The sequence below is a fragment of the Macaca fascicularis genome, chromosome 15 (assembly GCF_037993035.2).
Source record: "Macaca fascicularis isolate 582-1 chromosome 15, T2T-MFA8v1.1".
Classification (NCBI taxonomy): Eukaryota; Metazoa; Chordata; class Mammalia; order Primates; family Cercopithecidae; genus Macaca; species Macaca fascicularis.
Window position 1 is genome coordinate 83,558,418 of NC_088389.1, and position 13,870 is coordinate 83,572,287.

Sequence of the window (13,870 nt, forward strand, 5' to 3'; positions counted from 1 at the left end):
AGGATGGTCTCGATCTCCTGACCTCGTGATCCACCCGTCTCGGCCTCCCAAAGTGCTGGGATTACAGGCTTGAGTCACTGCGCCCGGCCTCCAGTACAATTTTAGACATCTACTAAGGTGGGGATGGGGGTAATGAGAGTGGTATATAGCTGAAAGCATGCTATTTTTCTTCCCTTCCTTCTCTCTCTCTCTTTCTTTCTCCCCAGGGTCTGGCTCAGTCGCCCAGACTGGTGTGCAGTGGCACAATCTTGGCTCATTGCAACCTCCGGCTCTTGGGCTTAAGCGATCCTCCCACATCAGCCTCCCAAGTAGCTGAGACCATAGTCACCCGCCACCACACCCAGCAAATTTTTTTTTTTTTTTTTTTTGGTATTTTTTGTAGAGATGGGGGTTTTACCATGTTGTTCATACTGGTCTCAAACTCCTGAGCTCAAGTGATCTGCCAGCCTCAGACTCCCAAAGTGCTGGGATTACAGGCGTGAGCCACTGTGACCAGCCAGTAGAGTATTTTGAACCTTACAATGTATTTCTTTGGTGCAAAAACGCATTAACTTTTGCGTCAACCTAATACTTGGAAGGAAGATGGTCCTTTGAAGGTCAGGCAGGAATGGTAGGTTTTAAGCTTATAATCAGGACTTCATAAAATTTCTTAATTGATTACATAGTTCACCAACATCACCAGGTGCATTGTATTAATGTCTGTAGTGAACATGTATCATTTTACCTACCCTGTGTCAATTGTCTTCTTTGGTAGTAGTTCCTTGATTTTCCTGGGGAACCTCCAATCCTCTGTTTCAGTTCACATGGCTTCACTGTGAATTGCCCTACCCTGTGAGTCAGGGCTAGACACATGGTATAGAGTGGCCAGTCAGAATATCTTATTTCTCTGGTCATATTTACTGGTTTAGCACTGGGTATATGACTGACTTTGGTCCAATTAGATTGTGTCCCAGGACTTTTTACCAGGATGGTTGGGAGAAAGAATCACTCTTTGTGCTGTAGTTAGAAAACTTGTAAGAGCTAATAGAAAACAATGTAATCTTGGAACTGCTGGCAATCATCTTTCCAATAAGAGAGAAGACTTGGTCTGCAAATGTGGCTATCACAGAAGAAAAGAGACCTGAGCTATGAAAAGGGCAAGACTGAATCCTTGGTATCTACCTTAAGCCCCTGGATCCAGCATGCCCAATACTTGTCTGCTCTTGGACTTCTAATTTACGTAGGTTAATCAATTTCCTATTTTGCTTATGCCAGCCTCATTTGGTTTTTAAAATCACTTACAAGTAAATATATACAGATGTAATAACTTTGAAAAATAAATGAGAACTGCTGACATTACTTTGTCCCCAAATAACTAGAACTTTCGGTGTCTGCTAGTTCATTTGTTTTAGGAAATCTTACACGTGTTAGGGCCTATCCCCAGGATTGAGCAGTAGGAAATGAGATGTTCTGTATTAGTTGGGATACCACCTGCTAAGCTTCGCTGTGATAATAACAGCTTCCCAGTCTGAGTTGCTCATACTTAGTGTCTATTGCAACTTGAGACCCAAGCTGAGGAGCCTCCACCATCTCATAGAAGTGCCACCTGGAACACATGGCCTTCTTGGTCATCAAATGAGAGAAAAAAACTCATCAAAATCTCATACCCAATCTACATTTTGGCTCATTTGCTAGAATTAGTCACATGGTCCCACTTAACTGGAAGGTGGTTAGGAAATGAAGTCTTCCATGTGCCCCAAAGGCGAGAAGCCCTAGTGTGCACCAGTGATGTCTAGCGCATGGTGAAGCTTGTATTTATATAAACTTATATAAATACAGGCTTCATGATGTGTTAGACATTAATAGTTATGCTATAACAGGTAAAATAAAGCCAGGCGCGGTGGCTCATGGCTGTAATCCCAGCACTTTGGGAGGTTGAGGTGAGCGGATCACAAGGTAAGGAGTTCGAGACCAGCCTGGCCAGCATGGTGAAACCCCGTGTCTACTAAATAGACAAAAAATTAGCTGGGTGTGATGGCACATGCCTATAGTCCCAGCTACTTGGGAGGCTGAGGTAGGAGAATTGCTTGAACCTGGGAGTCAGAGGTTGCAGTGAGCCGAGATTGTGTCATTGCACTCCAGCCTGGGCAACAGAGCAAGACTCCATCTGAAAAAAAAAAAGCAACAGGTAAAATACATTAACTACTTGTATGTACTAGACATTTTGCATAGATTATTTTATGTACTCCTTACCACATCTTTATGAGTTATTGCCCCATTTTCTACATAAAGCAGTTGTGTTTTAGCTGAATGAGATGACTTGCTAGGAGGCACAAAGCAGGGGAGCAGAGATTCTATTTGACCCAGGTTGGAACCTGGCCACTTTGTGCCATCTTGCCTCCCTAATGAGAAGCATCCATTGGTGAGGCAAGGAATTGGAGTTGGCAAGATCCCTGAAAAGTCAGGTGAGAAGTGACTGGGGCTTGCTTTCCCATATTCTGGGCAGATGAAGAGAATAGACACTGCAAAGATGAAATGATAGAACTCAGTGATTGATCAAATATGGGGGTGAGGAAGAGGAGTGAGTCAACAATGACTGAGTTTTCTCACAGTCTACTGGGAGAGGTTTGATACACCAGGAGAAGTGTGAGAGGAGATGTCAGGGTGGCTGATGGAAATAATAGACTTGGAGCTGGGATGGAGGTCTGGCTGGAGCAGTTGACTTAAAAATTCTGTACTTAAAGATAACAGTTTACAAGGGTAGTGGATAAGATTATCCAGAGAGATAACACATGGAATGAGAAAAGGGTCAAGTCAGAAAAACTTTAGGATTTAGGTCAGAGGAGACGTATATGGAATCTTGTAGTGTAGAGAAGAAAAGAGAATGAAGAGTAAAGAATCAGAATCAAAAGGAACGAGAACATCTATCAGAGGAGGCCTTACCTCTGTCTCCATGACAACATGGACCTCAGCAACGACAAATTCCCTTTTTTTTTTTTTTGAGATGGAGTCTTGCTGTGTCACACCCAGGCTGGAATGCAGTGGCACGGTCTCTGCTCACTGCAACCTCCGCCTCCTGGGTTCAAGCAATTCTCCTGCCTCAGCCTCCCAAGTAGCTGGGATTCCAGGCGCCTGCCACTACACCTGGCTACTTCTTTGTATTTTTAGTAGAGACAGGGTTTCGCCATGTTGGTCAGGCTGGTCTCAAACTCCTGACCTCAGGTGATCCGCCCACCTTGGCCTCCTAACAAATTCCCTTTTATGAGTGTTTGTGTCTATAGGTAAGAGCATGAGGTAACTAGGACTTTACCTTTAGAAATGCACATATTAATATATATTTTTGACCTGGATGCTAATGAACACTGGTGTTCAATTTTAATCTCTTGGTCTTTAAGAATGGGCATTATACTGAAAAGATTAAAAAACAGATGGAAAAAGTGAATCTAAAACATAAAATAAAGAAACTATTTTGACAATTAAATGAAAGAAAAGAAAAAAAGAAAATGTGTCCTCTTTATTATCATAGGGAAGACTTCTGTCTTTCCAGGAGGAAGATGATAATTGAGTAAGTGTTTCAATGGTGTTTTGTAAATGCCAAAATTCCCAATTGGGCAGAAATCCCAGTTCCTCTTCCGTTTTTCACCCATTTCTTTGTTGGTTTCTGTTAAGCATTAACTTTTCTAGGAAATCTTCCCTGACTGAAGCAAAGCCATGTCCTCCTCAAGTGCCCTTGGTACTTTGAACCTTTTTCTGAGAATATTTACAAGGTGTGTCTGCTCAGAGGCAGATTAACATTAACTGCATGATGGACTTTACTGAGGTTTATACTTCCTGGTCTTTCACTTGCCCAGGTTGTGTGGGTGCTGGGACTTACAGAGAGTTAAAGGGTGACCTAAGCGGAAGGGGAAACCAGGTTGTAACTAGGATGCGTCCATATAAAAGCATTTATGATAAATTGCCAAAAGAGATGCCACAAGAAAGGGACCTGAATCTCCAAGCCTCTGGTAGTTGGTAGTTTGTAGTGATTTATTTTCTCACTGCAAATGATCTTTTAATAACTACTCTATTTCTGAAGCTTCTTGCTGGTACTGGTGCCTCTGCCTGTCCTGGCATCCAGGTCATGTTTGTGGATCCTTTTACCTGTCTCTAGATCCAGCAGGCAGTTGGCATCTGGTATCCATGACATGGTACAGTGCAGCAAAAAGAGCTCTGTACACATTTATACAGCACTTGTTGCAATGCAAATTGACATAATCTTTCTGCAGGCAATTTAGCCAGATATATTATAAGTCTTGTAAAATTTATACTTGTGCAGGAGATAGGATTGGGTTCAGCTTCAAATAACTGAAACCCCAAATAACAATGGTTTAAAAAAGATGGTTATATCATTGTCAGGTGAAATTCCAAGAGTGGTCCAGAGTTGTGATGTGTGTGAACTCCAAAAAGGACTTGAGTTTCTTCCAGTTCAATCATGAACCAAGATGAAAGAACTAATTTCCAGGGAGCAGGATGGTGTGTATTCAATGAAGGATGTGTACAATGGAGAAACAAAGGCCACATAATACCTCTCTGTGAGGAAGGGACCTGGAAGCTGCCACATAATAGTTTTACTCATATCTCAATGAGGAGACTTCAATCACATAGCCACTCTTAGCTGCAAGGGACACTAGAAAATGCAGTCTGGCCCGGTGCGGTGGCTCAAGCCTGTAATCCCAGCACTTTGGGAGGCTGAGGCGGGTGGATCACGAGGTCAGGAGATGGAGACCATCCTGGCTAACACAGTGAAACCCCGTCTCTACTAAAAATACAAAAAAATTAGCCGGGCGTTGTGGCGGGCGCCTGTAGTCCCAGCTACTCGGGAGACTGAGGGTAGAGAATGGCGTGAACCCGGGAGGCGGAGCTTGCAGTGAGCTGAGATCGCGCCACGCGCCACTGTACTCCAGCCTGGGGGACAGAGCAAGACTCCGTCTCAAAAAAAAAAAAAAAAAAAAAAAAGGAAATGCAGTCTACTCCTGATGGTCATATGTCTAGCTAAAACTTTTGGGAGAAGGGAGAAAGAGTAACAGGGAACAGTTAATACTCTTCTGTGCCTTGCCTATTTTACTTTATATATCTTGGCGATGATTCAATGTTAGTACTTAAAGAGAATCTTTATTTTTATTTTTTTAAATTTTTTTTTTTTTTGAGATGGAGTCTTGCTCTGTCCCCCAGGCTGCAGTGCACTGGTGCCAACTCAGCTCTCTGCAGTGTCCACTGCCTAGGTTCAAGCGATTCTCATGCCTCAGCCTCCCAAGTAGCTGGGACTGCAGGCATGCGCCACCATACCTGGCTAATTTTTTTGTATTTTTTTGTAGAGACGTTGGTCTCACTATGTTGCTCAGGCTGTCTCAAACTCCAGAGCTCAAGAGATTTGCCCGCCTTAGCCTCCCAAAGTGCTGGGATTACAGACACAAGCTACTACATCTGGCCGCCAATCCTTCATTGATGGATGGTTTCAGTAGTTCCCAAATTTGCATTGTTACAAATATGACTGCAATGAGTAACCTTGCACATAGGTAGTTTCACATATATGTCAGTATATCCGTAGGATAAGTTCCTAGATCTGGAATTGCAGGAAATTTGTAATTCTGGTTGATTATTCCTAAACTGCCCTCATTAGAGTTGTTGCAATGAAAAGCTCAGTATTGGTCGGGCAGAGTGGCTCACACCTGTAATCCCAGCACTTGGGGAGGCTGAGGTGAGAGGATTGCTTGAGTCTAGGGGTTCAACACTGGTGTGGGCAAGACCGCATCTCTAGAAAAAATTTAAAAAGTTAGCCAGGTGTGACAGCGCATGTCTGTTGTCCAGCTACATGGGAGGCTGAGGTGGAATGATCACTTGAGCCCAGGAGGTTGAGGCTGCACTGAGCTGTGTTCGTGCTACTGCACTCCAGTCTGGTTGACAGAGTGAGACCATGTTTCAAAAACAACAACAACAACAACAACAACAAACAGACAACTCAATATTAACAATAAGCCTTTCCAATATGGCATTTTATGAAACTTTTAAATCTTTCCCTATCTCATAGGTAATATGCAATTTTACACATTAAAAACAGTGCTATGATTAAAAATTTGAAGAGTAGCAGAATATGCAACGCCAAAATATGCCACTTTGACTTGAAGATTATTTCGAGCTGAAAGCAATTGAGAGGAAGCAGATACAAAAAAAGTTCTCTGCCCTTCCTTTATTTACCCAAATGCAAGACGTAAATTTGTAAAGGTGTCCCTTTGTCCCAGGAAGGATAAAAGTTAATCACTGGAGGCTGAGTGAGGAGGATGACCCATGCCTGTAATCCCAGCACTTTGGAAGGCTGAGGTGGGAGCATCACTCGGGCCCAGGAGTTCGAGGGTGCAGTGCATTGAACTACAATTGTGCCACTGCGCTCCAAACTGGGTGAAAGAGCAAGATCCTGTCTCTAAAAAAGAATTAAAAAGTTAATCACTGGAGTCAACTGTAGGCTCTAATCAGCCCAGAGGTGGCATCGAGGAATCATAACAACTTTTACTAACTACCCTTTAACTTCCATTATTTTCCCCATGTATTTACCTTTCCACAGTTTCTCACCCCTAGAAGTCCAAAGTCCTTTTCTTTTGTCTGGTCACTTATATAAAAATCTTTTGCTGTTTTGTTAAGATATAAGCCCAAGTTCTAACCACCCATTGGTTAGAATTTATCACTGAATGCTCACATATATATGTTCCAATGCACATGTTGATAAACTCGTTTTTCTCTTGTTCATTTGTCTTTTGTCAGTCTAATTTTATATGGCCCCAGCCAATTTTTTTACATTCTTGCCAATACTTATTTTCCATTTTTATTTTTTTGAGATGGAGCCTCACTCTGTCACTGGAGTGCAGTGGCACGATCTCGGCTCACTGCAACCTCCACCTCACAGGTTCAAGCAATTCTCCTGCCTCAGTCTCCCGAATAACTTGGATTACAGGCGTGCACCAACATGCCTGACTAATTTTTGTATTTTGTATTTTTAGTAGAGACGTGGTTTCACCATGTTGGCCAGGCTGTTCTCGAACTCCTGGCCTCAAGTGATCCTTCTGCCTTGACCTCCCAAAATGCTGGAATTATAGGCGTGAGGACCCATGCCCGGTCTCATTTTCCATTTTTAAAAATCATTGCCATTCTCATGGTTGTGAAATGCTGTTTCATTATGGCAGAACCTAGGATATGTAGAAAGGAAAAGGAAAATATTCCCACTCTACATTTTTTACATTTCTCTTCCCATACTTGTCTGCTTATCTCTCAAAGATAAGATCCTAGAGAGGAATTATAAGATCAAAAGGTACAATGTTAAACTCTTACTACTTTTTGCTAGAGTGTTTTCCAGAAAGATGTGCTAATTTTCTCATTCCCACCTAACAAAGCTTAAAAAGAGATTACTTAAATAGATTGTAAAGAGGTAAGGTGCAGTAGGTAGGAAGATAGCTTTTTTTTTCTTTTTTTGAGATGGAGTCTTGCTCTGTTGCCCAGGCTGGAGTTCAGTGGCGTGATCTCGGCTCACTGTAAGCTCCGCCTCCTGTGTTCACGCCATTCTCCTGCCTCAGCCTCCTGGCTAGCTGGGACTACAGGCGCCCACCACCACGGCTGGATAATTTTTTGTATTTTTGGTAGAGACAGGGTTTCACCCTATTAGCCAGGATGGCCTTAATCTCCTGACCTCGTGATCTGCCCGCCTTGGCCTCCCAAAGTGCTGGGATTACAGGTGTGAGCCACCACTCCCGGCCTAGGAAGACAGCTTTTAACACACCAGAGTTTAAGTTGGATTCCATTTTTTTTTTTTTTTTTTTTTTTTTTTTTTTTTTTTTTAGACGGAGTCTCGCTCTGTCACCTAGGGTGGAGGATCTCAGCTCACTGCAAGCTCCGCCTCCTGGGTTCACGCCATTCTCCTGCCTCAGCCTCCCAAGGAGCTGGGACTACAGGCGCCCGCCACCTCGCCCGGCTAATTTTTTGTATTTTTTTAGGAGAGACGGGGTTTCACCGTGTTAGCCAGCATGGTCTCAATCTCCTGACCTCGTGATCCGCCCGTCTCGGTCTCCCAAAGTGCTGGGATTACAGGCTTGAGCCACCGCGCCCGGCCTTGAGTTGGATTCTTTTAGATCCTCTGAATAGTATTGTTTTTTATTTTTATTTTTTAAGTCAGTTGGTTGCCTTGGCTGAACACAACAGTAAACACTGTTTTCCTTGCAGTGAGTGGCGGAATTTTAGTTCAGCTATTTTAATTTAGCTGGGCAGCTTGGAGTTGGCATATGTGCCTGGTTCAGACGTCAGCCAGGTTCAGTGAAGGGCTAATACCCAGAGAAGTTGGAACTTCTCCCTACCTCTCCCTTTTCCTGGATTTCTCTTCTCACTTTCCAGCTGCTATGGTTTCTCTGAACTCTCTCCTTGGATTCTTTGAACTAATAAACTGCACCTGGTCTATGCCTTGGTGCAAACCTGGGGCTGCCCTCAGGCTAAAGCTCTCAAACCCCTCAGAATCTGCCTTTTTTGCTCTCTCTCCAGTCAGGTTGCTTTTGGTTTTTTGTTTGTTTGTTTGTTTGTTTGTTTGAGACGGAGTCTCGCTCTGTCGCCTGGGCTGGAGCGCCGTGGCCGTATCTCAGTTCACTGCAAGTTCCGCCTCCCGGGTTCACGCCATTCTCCTGCCTCAGCCTCCCGAGTAGCTGGGACTACAGGCGCCCGCCACCTCGCCCGGCTAGTTTTTTGTATTTTTTTTAGTAGAGACGGGGTTTCACCGTGTTAGCCAGGATGGTCTCGATCTCTTGACCTCGTGATCTGCCCATCTCAGCCTCCCAAAGTGCTGGGATTACAGGCTTGAGCCACTGCGCCCGGCCTGTTTTGTTTTTGGTCCAGAGTTTACAGTTGTTACCAGCAGCAGGATTGGTCTCATAGGCGCTCCTCTGCCATGACTGGGAACATCATTTCTAACAGTTCTTATCCCCTTTTCTATTTTGTTTTTCTCCTTAGAACTTATCTATAGCTAACATGCTGCAATTACTTTTTCATTGTTTCTTTTCTCTCATCCCCCACTGGCATGTAAACTTCAGGAGGGCTGGAAGTTTTGTCTGATTTGTTCATTAGGGTATCCTCAGTGCTCAGAGCAGAGCCTGCCACAGAGTGACCAGGCTGATGTCAAGTATTTAACCCCAGTATAGCACAGGCATCAAAAAAATGCTCAGCCAGTCAGAAATATCCCTGCATTTCAGCACCAGTGTAATCCATAATAGTGGTTTGAGCTGAATATCAGTTCCACAGAGTGGTTGCTAAATGAATGAAGTTATTTTTTATATATGTAGGGAAGTGTTTTTTTTCGAGATGGAGTTTCGCTCTTGTTGCCCAGGTTGGGGTGCAGTGGCACCATCTCGGCTCATTGCAAGCTCCACCTCCCGGGTTCAAGCGATTCTCCTATCTGAGCCTCCCCAGTAGCTGGGATTACAGGCATGTGCCACCATGCTGGGCTAATTTTGTGTTTTTAGTAGAGACCGGGTTTCTCCATGTTGGTCAGGCTGGTCGCGAACTCCTGACTTCAGGTGATGCGCCTGCCTCAGCCTCCCAAAGTGCTGAGATTACAGGTGTGAGCCATCGCGCCCAGCTGCAGGTGTGTTTTGAAAGCACGGAGGTTCCATGTAGGCTTGTATCTTGTTACTGGATCTGGGAAGACAAGACAGTTGCCTTTCTGAAAATATAGAAGCAAGTCCAGTTTGTCTTTTTTTTTAATTTAGGGGAAATTAATGTAACATAAAATTAACCATTTAAAATTATATAGTTCTGAGGCATTTAGTACATTTACAATGTTGTGTTACCATTGCTTTTTATCTATTAAAAGTTCTAAAACATTTTCATCACCCTCAAAAGAGACTCTATACTAATTAAATAGTCACTCCTCATTCGCACTCTCCCCCAGCCCAAGCAATCGCTAATCTTCTTTCTGCCTTTATGAATTTACCTATTCTGGATATTTCATATAAATGAAATCATGCAAGATGTGATCTTTTGCTTTACATAATGCTTTTGAAGTTCATTCAAAACATGTTTGTAGCATGTTATCAGTTTTATTTTATGGCTGAATAAGATTCCATTGTATGAATATGCCACGTTTGTTTATCCAATCATCTGTTGAAGAATATTTGTTTTTTTCCCCCTTTTGGCTTTTGTGAATAGTGCTGCTATTAACATTCCTGTATGAGTATTTGTTTGAATATCTGATTTCAATTCTTTTGGATATATACCTAGGGGCAGAATTGCTGAGTCATATCGTAATTCTATGTTTAAGTAACTGAAGAACCACCAGAGTATTATCCACAGTGGCCACACCATCTACATTCCCAGCAGCAACATATGATGAATCCAATTTCTCTACATTATTTGCCAACACTTATTTTTCATTAAAAAGAAAAAATTATAGCCATTCTCATGGGTATGAAATGCTATCTTATTGTGGCTTTAGTTTGCATTTCTCTAAAGACTAATAATCTAGAACATCTTTTCTTTTTTTTTTTTCTCTTTTTCCTACCAACTTTTATTTAGCAGCCAGGAGGAGGGCTGTACCCTGCGAACCCACAGGACGGAGGTGTCCGAGACCGTGGGAACCTACTTCTTGCATCAGCGTGATCTGGATGTGAGACATGGAGTGAAAGGAGATCATTTTGGAGCTTTAAGATTTGAGTGTCCCGCTAAGTCTCAGACTTGCATGGGGCTTGTAGCCCCTTTGTTTTGGCCAATTCCTCCCATTTGGAATGGCTGTGTTTACCCAATGCCTGTACCCCATTGTATCTCGAAAGTAACTAACTTGCTTTTGATTTTTTTTTTTTTTTTTTTTTGAGACGGAGTTTTGCTCTTGTTGCCCAGGCTGGAGTGCAATGGCATGATCTTGGCTCACTGCAACCTCCGCCTCCTGGGTTCAAGTGATTCTCTGGCCTCAGCCTCCCCAGTAGCTGGGATTACAGGCTTGCACCACCACACCCAGCTAATTTTGTAGTTTTAGTAGGGATGGGGTTTCTCCATGTTGGTCAGGCTGCTCTCAAACTCCTGACCTCAGGTCATCTGCCTGCCTTGGCCTCCCAAAGTGCTGGGATTACAGACATAAGCCACCACACGTGGCCCCTTCCTTTTGATTTCACAGGCTCATACGAGGAAGGGACTTGCCTTGTCTCAGATGAGACACTGTACTGTGGACTTTTGAGTTAATCCTGAAATGAGTTAAGACTTTGGGGGACTGTTGTGAAGCCACGATTGATTTTGGAATGTGAGAACATGAGATTTGGGAGGGGCCAGGGGCAGAATAATATCATTTGGCTATGTCCCCACCCAAATCTCATCTTGAATTGTAACTCTCACAATTCCAACGTGTTATGGGAGGAACCCAGTGGGAGGTGATTGAATAGTGGGGGCAGGTCTTTCCTACACTATTTTCGTGACAGTGAATGAGTCTTATGAGATCTGATGGTTTTAAAAATGGGAGTTTCTCTGCACAAGCTCTCTGTTTGCCTGCTGCCATCCACGTAAGACATGACTTGCTCCTCCTTGCCTTGTGCCATGAATGTGAGGCCTCCCCAGCCACATGGAAGTGTGAGTCCAGTTAAACCTCTTTCTTTTGGAAATTGCCCAGTCTCTGGTATGTCTTTATTAGCTGCATGAAAAGGACTAATACAATGGGTAAATTTTGTGTCATGGGTGTTTTGTATACGGATTAGTCATCCAGGTAATAAGCATAGTAGCTGATAGGTAGATTTTCAATCCTTACCATCCTCCCACCCTCCACCCCCAAGTAGGCCCTGGTGTCTATTGTTCTTGTCTTTGTGTCCATGTATACTGAATGTTTAGCTTACATTTATAAGTGAGAACATGCAGTTTTGGTTTTCTGTTCCTGCATTAATTTGTGTAGGACCACAGCCTCCAGTGCCACCCATGTTGTGAGGGACATAACTTCATAGAACACTTTTTCATGTGCTTGTTAGCCATGTATAGCTTCTTTGGAGAAATGTCTATTCATGTTCTATCTTGTTTTTGAATTGAGTTGTCTATTTGTTGTCCAGTTGTAAAAGCTAAAAAAAAAAAGTCAGATATTAGACCTTTATCAGATGTATGGTTTGTAAATAGCTTAAACAAATTTTTATGTTATCATATTTATTTTAGAGCCAGGAATCTCACTATATTGCCCAGGCTGGACTCAAACTTTGGGGCTCAAGCAATTCTCTCAACTTAGCCTCATGAGTAGCTGGGACTATTGGTGTGAGCCACTGCACTGGCTTGGAAGTTATTTTTGCCATTTGATAGTCTTTCTGTTCACTTTCTAGGTAGTGTTCTTTGATGTACTAAAGTTTTAAAACTTTAATTTTTTTTTCTTTTTTGAGACAGGGTCTTGTTCTGTCACCTATCCTGGAGTGCAGTGGCACAATCATAGCTCACCGTAACCTTGAAAACCTGGGCTCATATGTTCCTCCCAAGTAGCTGGGACTATAGGCACTTACCACCATGAATGATTACTTTTTATTTTGTTTTTGAGATGGAGTCTCTCTCTGTCACCCAGGCTGGAGTGCAGTGGCGCGATCTTGGCTCACTGCAAGCTCCATCTCCTAGGTTCACGCCATTCTCCTGCCTCAGCCTACTGAGTAGCTGGGACTACAGGCACCCGCCACCATGCCTGGCTAATTTTTTGTATTTTTTTTAGTAGAGACGGGATTTCACCATGTTAGCCAGGGTGGTCTCCACACCTGACCTGACCTCGTGATCCACCCACCTCGGCCTCCCAAAGTGTTGGGATTACAGATGTGAGCCACTGTGCCATGAATAATTAATTTTTAAAACTTTTTTGTAGAGACAGTATCTTGCTATATTGTTCAGACTGGTCTGAAACTCTTCTGCTCAGTCATCCTGCCTCAGCCTCCCAAAGTGTTGGGATTATAGGTGTCAGCCATTATGTCCAGTTTTAAATTTTGATTAGGTCCAATTTTTTGTTTTTGTTGCTTGTGCTTTTGGTTTCATACCTAAGAAGTTGTTGTGAAATCCAAGGTCCTGAAGATATACCCCTGTGTTTTCTTCTTAGCATATTATAATTTAAGCTTTTACTTTTAGATCTTTGATCCATTTTGAGTTAATTTTTATGTATGTTGTTGTTAGTGGTCCAGCTTCATTCTTTTGATGTAAATGTCCAATTATCCCTGTACAATTTGTTCAAAAGACTATTCTTTCTCCATTAAATGGTGTTGGCATGCTTGTCAAAAATCAATTGGACCCTCAATTCTATGTCATTGGTCTATATGTCATGCTCTATGCGAACACCACAGTGTTTTGATACTACAGCTTTGCAGTATGTTTTGAAATCAGAAAATATGAGTCTTCCAACTTTGTTTTTCTTTTTCATGATTATTGTATTTGTCCATTCTCACACTGCTATAAGGACATACCTGAGACTGGGTAATTTATAAAGGAAAGAGGTTTAATTGACTTACACTTTTGCAGGGCTGGGGAGGCCTCAGGAAACTTACAATCATGGTGGAAGGGGAAGCAAACACATCCATCTTCACATGGTGGCAGCAAAGAGAAGAAGAATGAGTGCCCAGTGAAAGGGGAGGCCCCTTATAAAGTCATCAGATCTTGTGAGAACTCACTATCATGAGAACAGGATGGGGGAAATTGCCCCAGCATTCAATTTTCTCCACCTAGTCCCACTCCTGACACATGGGGATTATGGGAATTATAATTCAAGATAAGATTTGAGTGGGGACACAGCCAAATCATATCATTCCATCCCTGGCCCCTTCCAAATCTCATGTCCTCACATTTCAAAACACAATAGTGCCTTTCCAACAGTCCCCTAAAATCTTAAGTCATTCCAGCA